This window comes from Gastrolobium bilobum, unplaced genomic scaffold, assembly GCF_033153095.1.
Source record: "Gastrolobium bilobum isolate Gb01-03AN ecotype WA unplaced genomic scaffold, APGP_CSIRO_Gbil_v1 utg7786, whole genome shotgun sequence".
Lineage (NCBI taxonomy): Eukaryota > Viridiplantae > Streptophyta > Magnoliopsida > Fabales > Fabaceae > Gastrolobium > Gastrolobium bilobum.
In genome coordinates this window covers 79,726-95,528 of record NW_026895819.1, presented here as the reverse complement: position 1 = coordinate 95,528, position 15,803 = coordinate 79,726, and the positions used below count along the sequence as shown (strand labels likewise).

The 15,803-nt window shown below is 38.3% G+C and overlaps 2 long non-coding RNA genes across 4 annotated transcripts; both read left to right on the top strand.

Moving 5' to 3' along the window:
* Window positions 1-2,243: 2,243 nt before the first annotated feature.
* On the top strand, window positions 2,244-5,099 carry LOC133296199 (uncharacterized). The gene is made up of 3 exons (XR_009749469.1): window positions 2,244-3,034; window positions 4,123-4,186; window positions 4,908-5,099. It is a non-coding gene; the product is annotated as an uncharacterized LOC133296199 (long non-coding RNA).
* Window positions 5,100-7,973: 2,874 nt separating this feature from the next.
* Window positions 7,974-15,803, top strand: LOC133296202 (uncharacterized). 3 transcript variants are annotated; one of them, XR_009749474.1, is made up of 4 exons: window positions 7,974-8,396; window positions 8,494-8,585; window positions 14,738-14,810; window positions 15,548-15,803. It is a non-coding gene; the product is annotated as an uncharacterized LOC133296202 (long non-coding RNA). The 3 variants fall into 3 exon arrangements; XR_009749475.1 differs by having other exon boundaries at window positions 7,977-8,396; window positions 8,515-8,585; XR_009749473.1 differs by lacking the exon at window positions 7,974-8,396 and having other exon boundaries at window positions 8,406-8,585; window positions 15,548-15,802.

Here is a 15,803-nt window from a genome sequence, read left to right as displayed (position 1 = left end):
AAGAAGTGTCTGATTGTACTGTGTTATAGTTGAATTGAAATGTTTGAGTTGTCTAGTTGTATAATGAATTATTTGAGATTCTATCCTGAAGTGGGAACCGTGTCTCAATCTTGAAACTACTGTCGTGCATGTTATGCAGTGAGTAGGATCCACTCGTTGCTTGGCATGACGAAAGTAGAATTAGTATTTATGAGACGCGAAAACCTCCTCATGAGAGAAGTCTGATGCGTGGTAGATTGTACTTGAATAAGGCCTGAATGAAGAATAAATAATGAAGTATGGAATTTGCCGATTCCCAGTGTGTGATGAGGTGATACTCCAGCTGTGACTGGGAATGGGTCTGGCCAACACATTCTTTGGTAACACGGTAGTATCAAACTGTCAAACAACGAGAATCAATTAATGAAAAAGTTTTGTTTGGTGGTTTTGGTACTTATGCTTGAAATTGTGTAGGAAGTTAACCATGGAATGACTTGATTAATTGGAACAAGCAAACTAAAATTGTAGAACCATATAAGTGGACGTAGTAATGAATTGATGTTTAAGTTGTATTAAGAGTGAGTGATTTCTGTTTGATAAATTAAATACATGAAAACTTTATTTGGTATTGGCTTGTCGGGATAGAAATTTAATGAGGAGTCTTCGGTTTGATAAATTGAAATTATGAAAATATATTATTAGCTTTGGGTATCAGTTTGTTGGGTGTAGCAATTAAAAAGAAGTATTTGAAATTGAATTTTTGGTAAATATCAGAACTTGAGTTTATGAATTGCTTAAATTGTTTTAACCGTCTAGAATGTGAACCCTATAGTAGTAATGCTTCGTTCAAATCGGCTTGGGTGTTGTGCTCAATAAATTATATGTGTTTCATGATCTTAATGCCTATGTGCTGTTTTAGTCTAACTGCTTCATGAAAACTCTTGTAATTTGGGAGTCTGGTGTGTTAACCCTTTTGTTTTGAGTATTTGAATTTAGGAACTCTCTTTTCTGTTGGAAAATGAATTTGATGTGTAGTACATGCTAGGAAGAGTATTATAACCGGGTTTGTTGTGAAAAGTATAGCTTCGTCAGTGACTATATTTTTTTATTATTATTTGCCACTCTAAAGGGATGTTTAACTACAATTAAGATGTTGAATGTGGTTATTGTGCATGTGAATTATGAAAGCCTGGTTTTTGTGATGGATTATGATTGGTAGATGTTTAAATTGTGTTGTGTGTAATGATTGGAAAGTTCATATTATAGTTAATGGATCCTCTGATTAGTGGAGTCAATTACATCTGAGGTACCTAGGACAGCGGAAAGCTCGAGGAGGTTTCCTCATATGGGTGTTTTGACGAACTGTATGAGAGGTACCACCATATGTGCTATGTACGAAGAGCATGCTAGAATTAATTTACTGCATACATGACTGCTTGGTATCCTAATTTGTTTGGTACGTTGTAAAAGGATAGATTTGGTTACATTTGATTTTAGAAAAATATTAGACAGTAGCTACATAATAAACAAGCAAGCCTAACATCTCTTGTAATCATGGCAATTAGAAGTTAGTATCTTGGAATCTAGGTATCCTTACTCGTGCCCTTAATTCAGCTTCATAGTTAGAGTTTAATTAGAGGTGTCCCCTAAACCCTAATGTAACATCCCACTAATTTAGGAAATTATATAAATTGTAGTTAGGAACAAAAAGGCTTTCTTAGAACTCGATATATATATATATATATATATATATATTTAGGGTAGACTTATTTTAATCCATAAAATTTATGTGAATTATAATCTTGAGCGAGTAAGTACTTTGGGAAATTGAAGTACTAGTGAAGAGGATAGGATAGGTTAATTTTGAATTTTAATACTTTTAATTACCTTGTATGTAGAAACATTGACTATTACCTAGTGATCACGTGGGAGGATAATTGTTAAGACATTATTTAAATTGCAAATAGAGTGTGGGGTCATACAATGAAATTGAACCATGTAGATATGGGATAGGTTTAATTTTTAAATTACATCTCCTAATAAAACCCTATAAGATACTTAGTAATTACATGAAATTTAGGAGTCATAGGAAGATAAATTAGCTATCCATTGGTTATCTTAAAAGGAAATCAACATGCATGAATTCTTATTGGTCCATTCCTTATGTCTGTAGTCCTATTGGCTGAAAATTCCCCCCTCATCCAAATCAATCGTCTAGAGCGCTGATGAGAGAGGCATAGGTTGTGGCCTTGGTTATCAATTCAGAATGCTAATTAAATTTTACTCCTCCTTCTTCTTTGGGCATGACAATGGGTAGCAAACCAGAAACGCTAATCCTCACCACTTCTTTTCTCTTGTGCGCCTAGAACGGCATGACCAAGCTAAATTCTTTTCTGGTCAGCCATTAAGTTTAATTACCAACAAGCTTAAACATCATCTCCCTTGTTTCCCTTGAGCGCTGGGCAGAGGACGGACCATATTTGAAGTGGGTGCCTAATTTCCAAACCAACAAGTCACGCCATCCGTTCTTTCTTGCGCATTGAAAGGGAGAACTAAACTGGTTAATACCTTCTAGATTCAGGCAGAAAACATGGCCCTCAACCTCCCCCATTTTTGAGCGAGAACTACATGTACACAAATTAATTTGACCCCTTAAGGACACAGACCAGAAATACATGTACTTCTTCTGACCAAGAAAACAGCGCACAACCATTCCATCCCTTCATCTTGTGCGAATGGCAAATCAAGGAAAAGGACACAAATTAATTTGACCGCTTGTCCTTCCCCATGGTTCAGAGTCACAAGCCTTTTCCCTCACTTCCTCCTTGTTCAGCTGAGAGCAACTCCCTAGAAGGTGAGGTAATTTCTGGCAGCGCTTTGCTCCTCACGAATTTGATCAGTCCCACTTGAGTTCTTTCTCTTTGCATGTGTATAACTCTGCTTTGATTGGATCGTCTTTTCCATGACAAGCGACTGAAACCAACTTCTTGGAGTTTTGGAAGAGGGAGGTGGCTGCTCCGTGACTGAATGGCTAGCCTTGAATACTTGCTTGAAGGTAAAATCCCAACCCCAAGCTTCCTCTTTTCTTCACTGCCTCGGTTTACTTGTGTAATGTAAGAGGATAACTGTTTGGTCACCCTTACTTCTTGCTCTCTTATTTCGGCTTCCTCTTGCAGGCTAGGAAAATACTCTAGCGTGAATATGTTCTTTCCCTAACTCTGCCCCTTGAAACAGCTTAAATGTAATTCATATAAAACCCAACGCTGAATTGTGTGAAAATTGGAGGAATGGCCCTTTTTATTTAGTTGGACTGTCTACTTGATTAACCAAAATTAGTAGGTCTTTTCATGTATTAAACTTTGGTGTACAGCATGTTCATAAATCCCTTAGCACGCCTTAGGTTTTGTAAAAGTGGTTAGATAAATGAACAAATTATGACTCCTAGTTGCTAGCCTAAATTGATTCTGTATGTGTTGAAATTTCCGCTGTACACGTTGATAATACTTATTTGAGGTCAGTAAATTATTAGAAAAATATATATGTAATAATAACTCTTGAAAATTGGAGACTGTTTCGTTAAACTTAGTCATTGGTCTAACTTTGCATATGAGAAATAAATTATAAAGAAGGCATGTTGTGTGCATCATTGGTACCCTCTAAACCTTGTAAACATGGTTACTTAAATGATAAATGAGTGGCACTTAATTATTGGGCAGGACCGAATTGGTATATATAAAAGAACCTTGGGATTTTGTAGCGGCTTACTATTAATTGGCAGTATATAATTTAGTGTTTGAGGGCTTTGAAATTAACTTGATGGACTTGGAAAAAATGACCCCCTGAGTTGCTGGGCTGCTCGCTGTATTGGAAAGCAAGTCAATAAAATTACACATGTTTAAACCTTGTGGGCAGCACCTTAAGAGGCTATTGAATCCTGCCTAAGTCACGAAATTAATGTTATTCAAATGAACCTTGGGTTTTACTGTTGTTGACAAATTAGGAAAGAGGACTAGGAGTAAGAAAAGTTAGTAAGCAAAAGACTCATAGAACCATGCAAAATGCTAAAGCTTATAGACCTGGCTACTACTTGAAAATTATAAGAACCAATGTTTAAAATTCTGCCTGGTTTTCTTGCTTGATTAGGTGCACATAACCTTTGAGTGTGGACTGAGTTTGCTGCTGTTTGATTTATATTTGGGCACGCCAAGTAAGTGTTTGGTGGTATTACCTAATGTCACTAGTAGCTAGCGTATAGAATTGTGAATTGTTGCTGATATGTGCCTTGGATTAATGTGCTGTTATATGTTATATATATATATATATGCTGCCTATGAATGTGACAAGATGGAAAATCATGAATGAGAAGTAACTGTTATGTGGCAGCTTGGTACGGAAAGTACATGAAAGATATGCTATTATGATGATGATCTAGTCATGCATATACACCTCATAATGCATTTGTTTCTTGTTGTGTGTGAAGCATATCATGGCATACATGCACGAATTTCATGTTGTTCATGGATTAGAATATTTATATAAATATGCATACGATTGAGCACGCATCATATAGACATCTCTTCAGTACCAGGGTATGGGACACTTGGCTTCCGTCCGCATAGGTCACATTTGGAATTCACCTTTGAGGGAGCCATTATGAATATCCACTGTTTATGTACGCGCACGACGGTGCTATGAGCGTAATGATGGTGTTATATACGCACTAATGATATGTTAGTACGCGCACGAAGGTGCTATGAGCGTAATGATGGTGTTATATACGCACTATGATATGTTAACGGAAAATGAAATGTTGATGTGACTGTTTATAATTTTGTGCCTAGTTTAATATTGTTGCATTATTGGTTTTGTTATCACACTACTGGGATTTTTCTCACCCCTTTGGGGCTGTAATTTTTATAAAATTCCAGGAGGACGAAAGAGCATATGAGGACATGGATTATTTGGATATTTACTATTAATTGCTGTTGTTTGGACTTGATGTAATTTTGTCTGTTGGATGATGTTGGATGACTGTACTATTGTTGTGTGGAGAACCTTAGACTATTGTTGGAACCATGATTTTATTACTGTTGTGAGACTTTTATGATTATCTATTACTTTGGAGAAATTCTGAAAACGTTTTGCCAAAATAATTTCTGAACGTTTATTTAGTGCTGATTTATAAACAGTTTCGCGAGCACTTTGCGAGTTATGTTTCGAGGGGCGAACGACCTCCGATTTGCTATTATTTTATATGCACGCGAAGTCCCAGACGTGCTCTTTCTATATTACAAAGAATATTTTTGTGGATCGTTGAACTTGATTTTATACGAATTTTTCAAGACAGCAACGTCTGCCAGGACAATAATATTTTCAGCAAGTTAAGAAATTTTGAAAGTGCACTCTGATTTTTGTAAGTGACTCGATTTCAATTATAAGTTTTAATTAGCAACATCAAAATGATTTTTCAGTATCAAAGCAATGACGTCAAAAAAAAACTCTAATTCCGCTTAGCAAACAACTCTCTTTGATGCATACAAGGGAGGGTGTTACACCTAAGCTCTAGACAAAAGTAGTACTCATTAATGTAATTCCGTTTCCGCAAGATAGTAGCAAATAATGTGATGTTAACTTAATTGATGCTGTTAAAATTTTGTACCTCAATAGTGATGGCTTAAGATCTTTAGAAAACAAAAACATTTATTGAAATTCTGTCTGTGATGAAAGTTTGTGATTTTACGAATACTCTTCTACATTGTAAGTTGGAATATAATGCATTCTTTTTACTTACTTGATTTTCTGTGGACTATTCAATTGTGAAATTCTACTCATGATGTTTGTCAAGTCAGGTGATTAGTTGTGAAGTGTTTATAGAATTGAATTCTTTTCATATGTAGGGAGTAAGTAGGAAGTGGGCGAAAACTAAATTGGAACATGTAAACTGCAAAGATAAAATAACTGTTATCGATGGTTCTAGTTAATTAGTCTTTTGTCTGCATGAGTAATAGGCAAGTACATCTAGTTATTTTAAAATTTGTCTAATTCGGGGTTGTAAAACTTTGTTTGTGTTATCCATTGTGACATAACCTGGTGAACTGAATTGTGACCCTCAACTTATAATGCATAAAATTTTAGGGTCATCTTGTAGGTAATTACATGCATTTTCAGTAGAATAAGTATAGCCGGTGAATAAATAAGTGAATGGCATGTTATTGATATGGACATCCATAAGAAACAAGAAACATAAAATTATAATAGTAGGAGATATTCACAACTATGTGCCGGCATGGGACCGGGTTCACATCTTGTTGAACACTAGAATAGGATTTCTTTGGGCATTAACGGAGATCATGAAGGTAGAAGACATAGGTGGTTGTTTTTGTTTCTGTCAACCATCAAACATAGAATTCATATAATGCAGAATTATTGCGCAAATAGATCTGTTTAGTTGCCTCCTAAGTATGCCCCAAAACCCTGAGCTTCTTTACGATTTATTGATAATTGGAGTTCTTGGTCGGTTTTACTTCATCTTTGTTGCCGTATAGTCTTTAACGTTGTTTAAATAGAAACCAGAAAATTGTTTGTTATGAATAAGCTTAGGAAAGTTTCTATTTCCTTCCGTACGAGTAAGATTTTGGTATATATTATCTAATGAACTTGTGAAGTACGAATTATGTGTAATACTCTGAATTAATTGATGGACTTGAATAGCTGCTTGGTTGTATGTGATATAATGTCTTGCATGAATGCATGTGTGTTTGGCATTCGTCTTGAGTAGTTAGTGGAAATGGTAGGACGAAGTTTGGGGACAAACTTCAAATTTGCTGGGGAGAGTGTAACATCCCGCATAATTAGGAACTTAGATTAATTATAATTAAGAATGTGAAGCATGCTTGAAATTCGGATTAAATCTATGTATAGAGTGGAATTAATTTGAGAAGGAAAATAAATTTTATGTGGATAAGATGAGTGAGTATATGTGTATATTTTAAAAAAAAGTCAAGACACTAGTTAAAAGAGGCAAAGTACTACATTTAATTACCATATAGGTAGTAACTTTAATTATTAACTAGTGGGTATATGAAATTACATACTATGTAGCACCGATACGACACGCGACACGTGACACGACACGACACGACACTCCGACACGTCAATCTTAAAAAATTATGGATTTCGACACGTTGGGACACGTTTTAATATTAAATAATATTTTTAATTTATATAGTGTATATTTCATTTAATATTTAATAATTTAACAAAAAAATGAAACTAAATTAATAATACCCATCAACACGTTATAAAGATGGAAGCTTTAATAAAAAAAATAAGAACTGGGATGAGAGAGATATAATATCAGATAGAGAGATCAAATCACATTAGAGAGAGATACAACAAGAGCGTGATGGGAATTGACAACAATGATGCTGAGATGATCTCTTATCTACTTAAGGGAAAAAAGACAAAAAGATAAAATTAATATGATAAGGTGGAAGCTTTATTAAAAAAAAAATTAAAAAAAAATTACGAAAATGCCATTTAACCGTGTCGGAAACGGTCAAATTCGCGTGTCGGAATAGTCAACGTGTCGGAAAAAGTCAACCGCGTGTCCGACATCGTGTCGGAGCGTGTCGCCGTGTCGGAGCGTGTCGGACCCGACTCTTCCTGTTTTTACAAGTGTCCGTGCTTCCTTGATTACATACATCAACATATATAATTAATATGTACATATTTCATGTGATAAGTGAACATTTAGTAAACTCACAAAATCTGTATACTTGTCATGGATTGGTCAAAAGGTGGCCACATGACAAGTCCTACTTATCTTATCTCACCAACCCTGGCACTCAATAAGAAGAGAGAAATTCCCTTGCATGAAATCCTATTGGCCATGGCAGCCCCATCATTATCTAGCGCCCAATGAGGGCAAGGGTTATCTTCTTTTTTTTTCTTGCAACCTTGGACCAGAATTTGTACCCTTGGATTAGAAATCAGCCATGTTATCTTCTTTTTATTTTTCTTCCGATGCGCATGGTAGAGGGAAGCCTCACCTTAAAAGGAACAATTATTCCTTTAAACCAGAATCAAAATCAACACCCCTCTTCCCTCATTACCTCTGCACCGTTGTTAGTTTCAAGCAAGGACACATAGGAGAACCACCAACATGCATTCTCTTCTTCAAAAACTGTGAGTTAAGTGAGAGGAGAGCTACCACCTACGTCCCCTTTCCTTGCACTCACTGGTTCGGCTGAGTCACAACAGCCATGGAAAGTGTACCACAAGCTCATTCTTCATCATCCCTTGCTCATCATTCCTCCCATTGGCTGAATGAGAATACTCGATGACATGCAAGATGAAACAGCAGCTCAACATTTCCTTCTGCTCTTGTACACACCGTTCGCTTCAAGTAGGAAAAGGTAGGGTATTTTGTTCGCTGCCTCCTTGTTCTTTTCTCTTTGGACTGATTTCTGATTAAATTTCCCCTTGTTGGAACTTGATTCTGTCTTAATGGAGTCACACCACCTTTGCATGCAGCTGGTTGTGACTGGAGAGTGAGATTGATTTCCTTTCCCCCGTATAACTAACTATTGGAGGCTTGAAAGAAGGTAAAACTCGGACCCCAAGCTTCTCTCCATCTCACTGTTCGAATTGCATGTGCAGTTAGGAAAATAGTTCTTGTAATCCTTACTTTTCTTCCTATCAGTTGGTCCCCTCATGTTCGTTAGGAGCATCTGTTATTTTTGGTAATTCCCGTGACATTAATTCTGCCCTTGAGTCACCCTAGGAATTTATGCATTGATGCATCAAATCTAAAGCTGAATTTGGTGATATAGCAATCTAAATTGTTGGACCGCCTTTTTGATAGAAAGATAAAATATACAGCCTTGCATGTTTTGAATTCTGTGAGAACAACCTTAAAAAGGAGTACTTGGAAGTCGAAATTGAGGTCTAGGGAACTTGGAAAATAATCCCTTAATAGGATTAGAACCAGTCCTTGGGTCATGGAAACTAGTTAAACATTGCTGATGCTAAAAATGTATTTTGTCTCTTCTCTTCTATTTTTCTGATCGGCCATTGCATGTAAATCAAGAGAGTCATATTTGTTGGGTTTTTAAACTTTATTTGAATAAAAGAAAATAGAAAATGAAAGGTTTTTTTGGTGAAGAGGTGTGTCTCTTAGGAATTTGTTAGTGGACATTAATGAGTTTAAAGTTTCTAAGAAGTAGTCATTAATGTGTTTAGATTTCCTAAGTTAGTCATTAGTATTTCTAGTTATTTGCTATTGCTTTTAAATAGTACCATGTAAATCATTTGAATGTAAGGCTTGAATGTTAATAATATACGAAGAGGTATATTCAGAGAACTCCTTGTGTGTTTTAAGTGTTTGAGAGAAACACCATTAGAGGACCTGTGATTCACAAATTGGCATCAGAGCTTGAGTTATGGAGAGTGTGAGCACTTCCAGTATGTCGTTGCCCCGCCTGTCAAAGGCGAATTACGTGAATTGGAGTATCCAGATGAAGGCGTTGCTCGGATCCCAGGATGCTTGGGATGTTGTTCAAGACGGTTTTGCTGAACCTGCAACCACTGCATGATTTACAGCAGCTCAAACCAAGGCGTTGAAAGAGACGCGTGCGAAGGACAAGTCAGCCTTATACACGCTTTTCCGAGCTGTAGACGAGTCCGGATTTGAGAAGATAGCAGGAGTAACGACGTCTAAGGAAGCATGGGACATCTTGGAAAATGTCTATAAAGGTGCTGACCGAGTAAAGCAGGTCCGACTTCAAACTCTACGTGGTGAGTTGGAAGGCATGAAGATGAAAGATTCAGAGGGTGTATCCGAGTTCATCACCCGAGTTCAAGCCGTGGTGAATCAGTTAAAGCAGAATGGTGAGCAGATATCTGATACTAGAGTTGTTGAGAAGATTCTGAGGTCGCTGACCGACGACTTCGAAAATGTGGTATGTGCAATTGAGGAGTCGAAGGACTTGGCTACGCTTTCGGTTGAAGAGCTAGCAGGTTCCCTTGAGGCGCATGAGCAGCGCAAGAAGAAGAAAAAGGAGGAGTCGCTGGAGCAAGCACTCCAGACAAAAGCAAACATTAAAGATGAGAAGGCGCTCTATTCTCAAAATGTCTGAGGTAGAGGTCGTGGACGAGCTGGACATGGAAATGGCCGAGGTGGTCGTGGCCGAGGTCATGAGGTGAGAAATGAAGAAAGAGCTGAGTCGAGTCAGAGAGGAAGAGGACGTGGCCGAGGTGGAAGAGGCCGGTGGTCAAATCAAACAAATGTGGAATGTTACAAGTGTGGCAAGTATGGCCATTACTCGAGAGATTGCAACTCGGACAAGTGTTACAACTGTGGCCGAGTTGGGCATTTCGCTAAGGATTGCCGAGATGAAAGAAAAGTTGACGAGGCTTCAAACCTCGCTGTAGAAGGAGATGGAGGAGTTCTTATGCTAGCCCATGGTGAAACCAGTTCAAAGAATGAGACGGAGTGGTATTTGGATACCGGTGCCAGTAACCACATGTGTGGTTACAAACACTTGTTTAAGGAGTTGAAGACGGTGGAAGCCGGACATGTCTCTTTTGGAGACGCGTCCAAAATTGAAGTAAAGGGTCGAGGTACGATCTGTTTCTTGCAAAAGGATGGACGAGTTGGTACAATCCGGGACGTGTATTACGTGCCCGAGCTCAAAAGTAACATATTAAGCATTGGATAGCTGATGGAGAAGGGTTACTCGGTTCTAATGACAGACCGAGTTCTACTGTTGAAAGACAAACAAGGGCGTCTGATAGCCCGAGTTCAGATGGAAAAGAACAGAATGTACAAGCTGAGTCTAAGGAGCATGGAGGTCGGCTGTCTTCAAGCCGGGGTAGAAGATAAGATGGACTTGTGGCATAGACGGTTTGGACACCTTCATTATGGTGGTCTGACCGAGATGATGAAGAAGAACATGGTAGTGGGACTACCGAAGATTAATTCTGAAGGAAGATTTTGCGAGGACTGCGTATTGGGAAAACATGCGAGAAGTCCGTTCCAAAGGATGGCAAGATACCGAGCTAGGCAGTCTCTGGAGTTGATACATACCGACCTGTGTGGACCCATTACTCCGGGGTCCTTCAGTGGTAAGAAATATTTTGTAACTTTTATTGATGACTTTAGTCGAAAGACTTGGGTATATTTTTTGAAGGAAAAATCCGAGGTGCTAGAGGCATTCAGGAGTTTTAAAGTAATGAAAGAGAATGGTACTGGGAGGTACATCAAATCGGTCCGTTCAGACCGAGGTGGGGAGTACGTGTCAACAGCTTTCAAGAAGTATTGTGAAGAACATGGGATAAGGCGGTTCCTGACCGCTCCGTACTCGCCCCAGCAGAATGGAGTAGCTGAGAGAAAGAACCGGACTATCCTGGATATGGTCCGATCTATGCTGAAAACGAAGAACATGCCAAAGGAGTTCTGGGCAGAAGCCGCGCAATGTGCCGTGTACGTGCAAAACCGATGTCCGCACTCAAGTGTGAATGATAAAACTCCACAAGAAGCATGGAGTGGTCTAAAGCCATCAGTGGCTCATTTCAAGATTTTTGGTAGTGTTGCGTATGCACACATACCAGATCAATTGAGGACAAAGCTAGAAGATAAAAGTAAGAAGTATGTGTTTATTGGCTATGATGAGAAGACGAAGGGGTACAAGTTGCTGGACCCCGTCAATAAAAAGGTGTTGGTGAGCCGAGATGTAAAAGTGAATGAGGAAGATGGATGGGACTGGAGTAGTCCATCCAGGGTCAATGTGGAACCCGGATTAAAATCAATTGAGGTCGGACAACCTTCGACCCGGATTCCTGAGAATCCGAATGACTCAGATAGTGATGAAGAGCAGAGACAACCGAGATTGAGGAGTCTACAAGATTTGTATGATTCCACCAGCGAATCACACTTGGTATGTCTGTTGGCAGATTCTGAAGAAGTAAGCTTTGAAGAAGCAATCCGAGATGAGAAATGGCAATCAGCCATGGAGGAGGAAATAAAGGCGATAGAAAAGAACAAGACGTGGGAGTTAGCCGAGCTGCCCAGAGGAAGTCGGCCCATTGGTGTGAAATGGGTCTACAAGAAGAAAATGAACGCTAAGGGGGAGATCGAAAGATACAAAGCCCGGATAGTGGCGAAAGGGTATAGGCAGAAGGCCGGCATTGATTATGACGAGGTGTTCGCACCCGTAGCAAGAATGGAGACAATCAGGCTGTTGATCTCTCAAGCAGCCCAATTCGGATGGCCGATCTATCAGATGGATGTGAAGTCGGCATTCTTAAATGGAGTACTCGAAGAGGAGGTATATCTGGAACAACCTCCGGGATTCATGAAAGCCGGACAAGAAAGAAAAGTGTTGAGACTGAAGAAAGCTTTGTATGGATTGAAGCAGGCCCCAAGAGCCTGGAACACAAGAATTGACAATTACTTCAAGAAGGATGGACTTGAACAATGTCCATATGAACATGCATTATATGTGAAGAAGAAAGGAGGTAAAATTCTACTTGTTGCTCTATATGTTGATGATCTGATTTTCTTGGGTAATGATGAAGGGATGATTCAAGATTTTAAGAAGAAAATGACGAAGGAGTTCGAGATGACGGATCTCGGTCTGATGAGGTATTTTCTTGGTCTGGAGGTCAGACAAGACAAATCCGGGATCTTCGTCTCTCAGGAAGCCTATGCAAAAGGAATTTTAGAGAAGTTTAAAATGACATACTGCAACCCGTTTCAACGCCAATGGAACCCGGGTTGAAACTTTCAAAGTATAATGGAGGAGAGAGAGTTGATCCGAGTTACTACCGAAGTCTAGTTGGAAGTCTGAGGTGCTTGACGTGTACGAGGCCGGATCTGTGTCTGAGTGTTGGGATCATAAGTCGATTTATGGAAGACCCGGGGTACACTCAGTGGAAGGCGGCTAAGAGAATTCTGAGGTATGTGAAGGGAACAATCTCACAAGGACTTCATTACTCGAAGTCGGACAAATACAAGTTGACAGGTTATTCAGACAGTGATTGGTGCAGAGATGTTGATGATAGAAAGAGCACGGCTGGCTATGTGTTTTTCATGGGAAACACGGCTTTCACGTGGGTGTCAAAGAAGAAACCCATTGTGACCCTGTCTACATGTGAAGCCGAGTATGTTGCGGCATCTTGGTGTGTTTGCCATGCAATATGGCTAAGGAATTTACTAAGCAAGCTGGAGCAAGGGCAAGTCGGCGCAACCGAAATCCGAGTTGACAACAAGTCTGCAATCGAGTTAGCAAGGAACCCGGTAAATCATGAGAGGAGTAAGCATATTGATGTCAGGTTTCATTTCATCCGAGATCAAGTCAAAGAAGGAAAAGTGGAGCTCACTCATGTTGCAAGCCGAGATCAAGTTGGAGATATTTTTACAAAGCCCCTGCCGACGTTGTTGTTTGAAAATTGCAAGAAGAAGATGGGAATGAAGGATGGTAGAGATATTAAAGTTTAAGGAGGAGTTTTGTTGGGTTTTTAAACTTTATTTGAATAAAAGAAAATAGAAAATGAAAGGTTTTTTTTTGTGAAGAGGTGTGTCTCTTAGGAATTTGTTAGTGGACATTAATGAGTTTAAAGTTTCTAAGAAGTAGTCATTAATGTGTTTAGATTTCCTAAGTTAGTCATTAGTATTTCTAGTTATTTGCTATTGCTTTTAAATAGTACCATGTAAATCATTTGAATGTAAGGCTTGAATGTTAATAATATACGAAGAGGTATATTCAGAGAACTCCTTGTGTGTTTTAAGTGTTTGAGAGAAACACCATTAGAGGACCTGTGATTCACAATATTGTATCATGTTATTATCTGTTTCTGCTCTTTAACTATCTTAGAATCGAATGCTTACAAGGAAATGTAAGTCACATATCCAACCCTCATTTGCTCTTGAATTGTTCGGCCCATAGGTATGATAGGAGAATAATGTATCATAGCCACTTCCATTCCCTTAACCCTGTAATTCTGTACAACTTTAGGATTTGATGACTGTGAGCCTAAACCGAAAATTTATGAATTCAGAAGTAGCCTCATTTAATTTGTGCCCGAGATGTAAATCCACCTCAAGCCCTCTCTTCTCCGTCCCTGTTTCAGTATACATTAGTATTCTAGAAAGAAAATTTCTTTTGTTTATCATTTCCAAATAATTTGACTTGGGAGCATAGAAATAGCTCTCTTTAAATTTTGTGGGCCTGTTTCCTTGGACTAGTTTCCGATCTTAGCTATGTGTGTGGTAATTATTAATTGGGCAGAATGTTATAGCCTCTTAGTCGCCCCTAAGTCACGTAGGAAGTGTTTGGTAAATGAGAATTTGATGCACCTTGTGGATGTTTGCAAACCGAATTGGTAGGCATAGGAAACCTTAGATTCTAGTACTGTTAACAAGTGGACAGATTAATATGAGGCCAGAATATTAGTTTAATATAATGATCATGAAGGCCTCACGAGCAGACTCATATGCTTGTAGGACTTGCTGTGTAAAATAATAAACTGTAGCATCAATTGACGGGCATGACAACCGAATTAAATTGCATAGAGAATTATATTTATGTCATTTGTTAACCTTGGTAAATTAAAAGATTTAGTCAGAAGCAATTATGCATTGAAATAAAATCACCAAATCCGATTAAACCAGCGAGTTAGGAAGCATAGAAAATTCATGCGAGTTATTGTAAGAAAGAATTAGAATTTTGATTTACCTTGGTATCTTTTTGTCTAGGGTCACCAACATCAAGAGGACTGAATGGAATTTGAGATACCTATATGTATTGGTTAAAGGGTAAAGACTCAAGGTAAGTGTTTGGTGGTATTACCTAATGTGACTATTAGCTAGTGTATAGAATTGTGAATTGTTGCTCACATGTGCCTTGGATTAATGTGTTGTCATATGTGATATGTATGCTACCTATGAATGTGACAAGATGGAAAATTCTGCATGAGAAGTAATTTTTATGTGGCAGCTTGGTACGGAAAGTACATGAAATATATGCTATTATGATGATGATCAAGTCATGCATATACACCTCATAATTCATTTGTTTCTTGTTTGTGTGTGAAGCATATCATGGCATACATGCACGAATTTCATGCTGTTCATGGATTAGAATATAAATATGCATACGTTTGAGCACGCATTATATAGGCATCCCTTCGGTACCAGGGTATGGGACACTTGGCTTCAGTCCGCATAGGCCATAGTTGGAATTCACCTTTGATGGGAGCCATTAAGGAATATCCATTGTGTATGTTAGTACACGCACGACGGTGCTATGAGCGTAATGATGACATTATATACGCACTAACAAGGAAATGACGTTATATACGCACTATTATGACTATTATGAATATACATGACCATGGCGTTATATGCGCAATAAGATGATGATTAATAGCTGTATGGAATTTTAAATGTTGATGCGACTGTTTTGGAATTTTGTGCCTAGTTTAATACTGTTGCATTATTGGTTTTTCTATCACACTATTGGGATTTTTCTCACCCCTTCGGGGACTCAATTTTTATAAATTGCAGGAGGACTTAGAAGAAATTAAGGAAGTGTTTGATGACATGATCACATGAATAAATCTATTTGAGTTATGTTGTAGGCAACCTTGCTGTTTGCTCACTGTTTCTGCTGATTGTATTTTGATTATTTGACCTTGTTGTATTTTCTTAAAGAATGGCATTCCATGATGTATATTCTGTTTTGTAAAGAAGCATAGCCATGATGTATATTTTGTTTTGAAAAGAAACGTAGCATGACTTTTATATGTTTTGTATTTAGTTT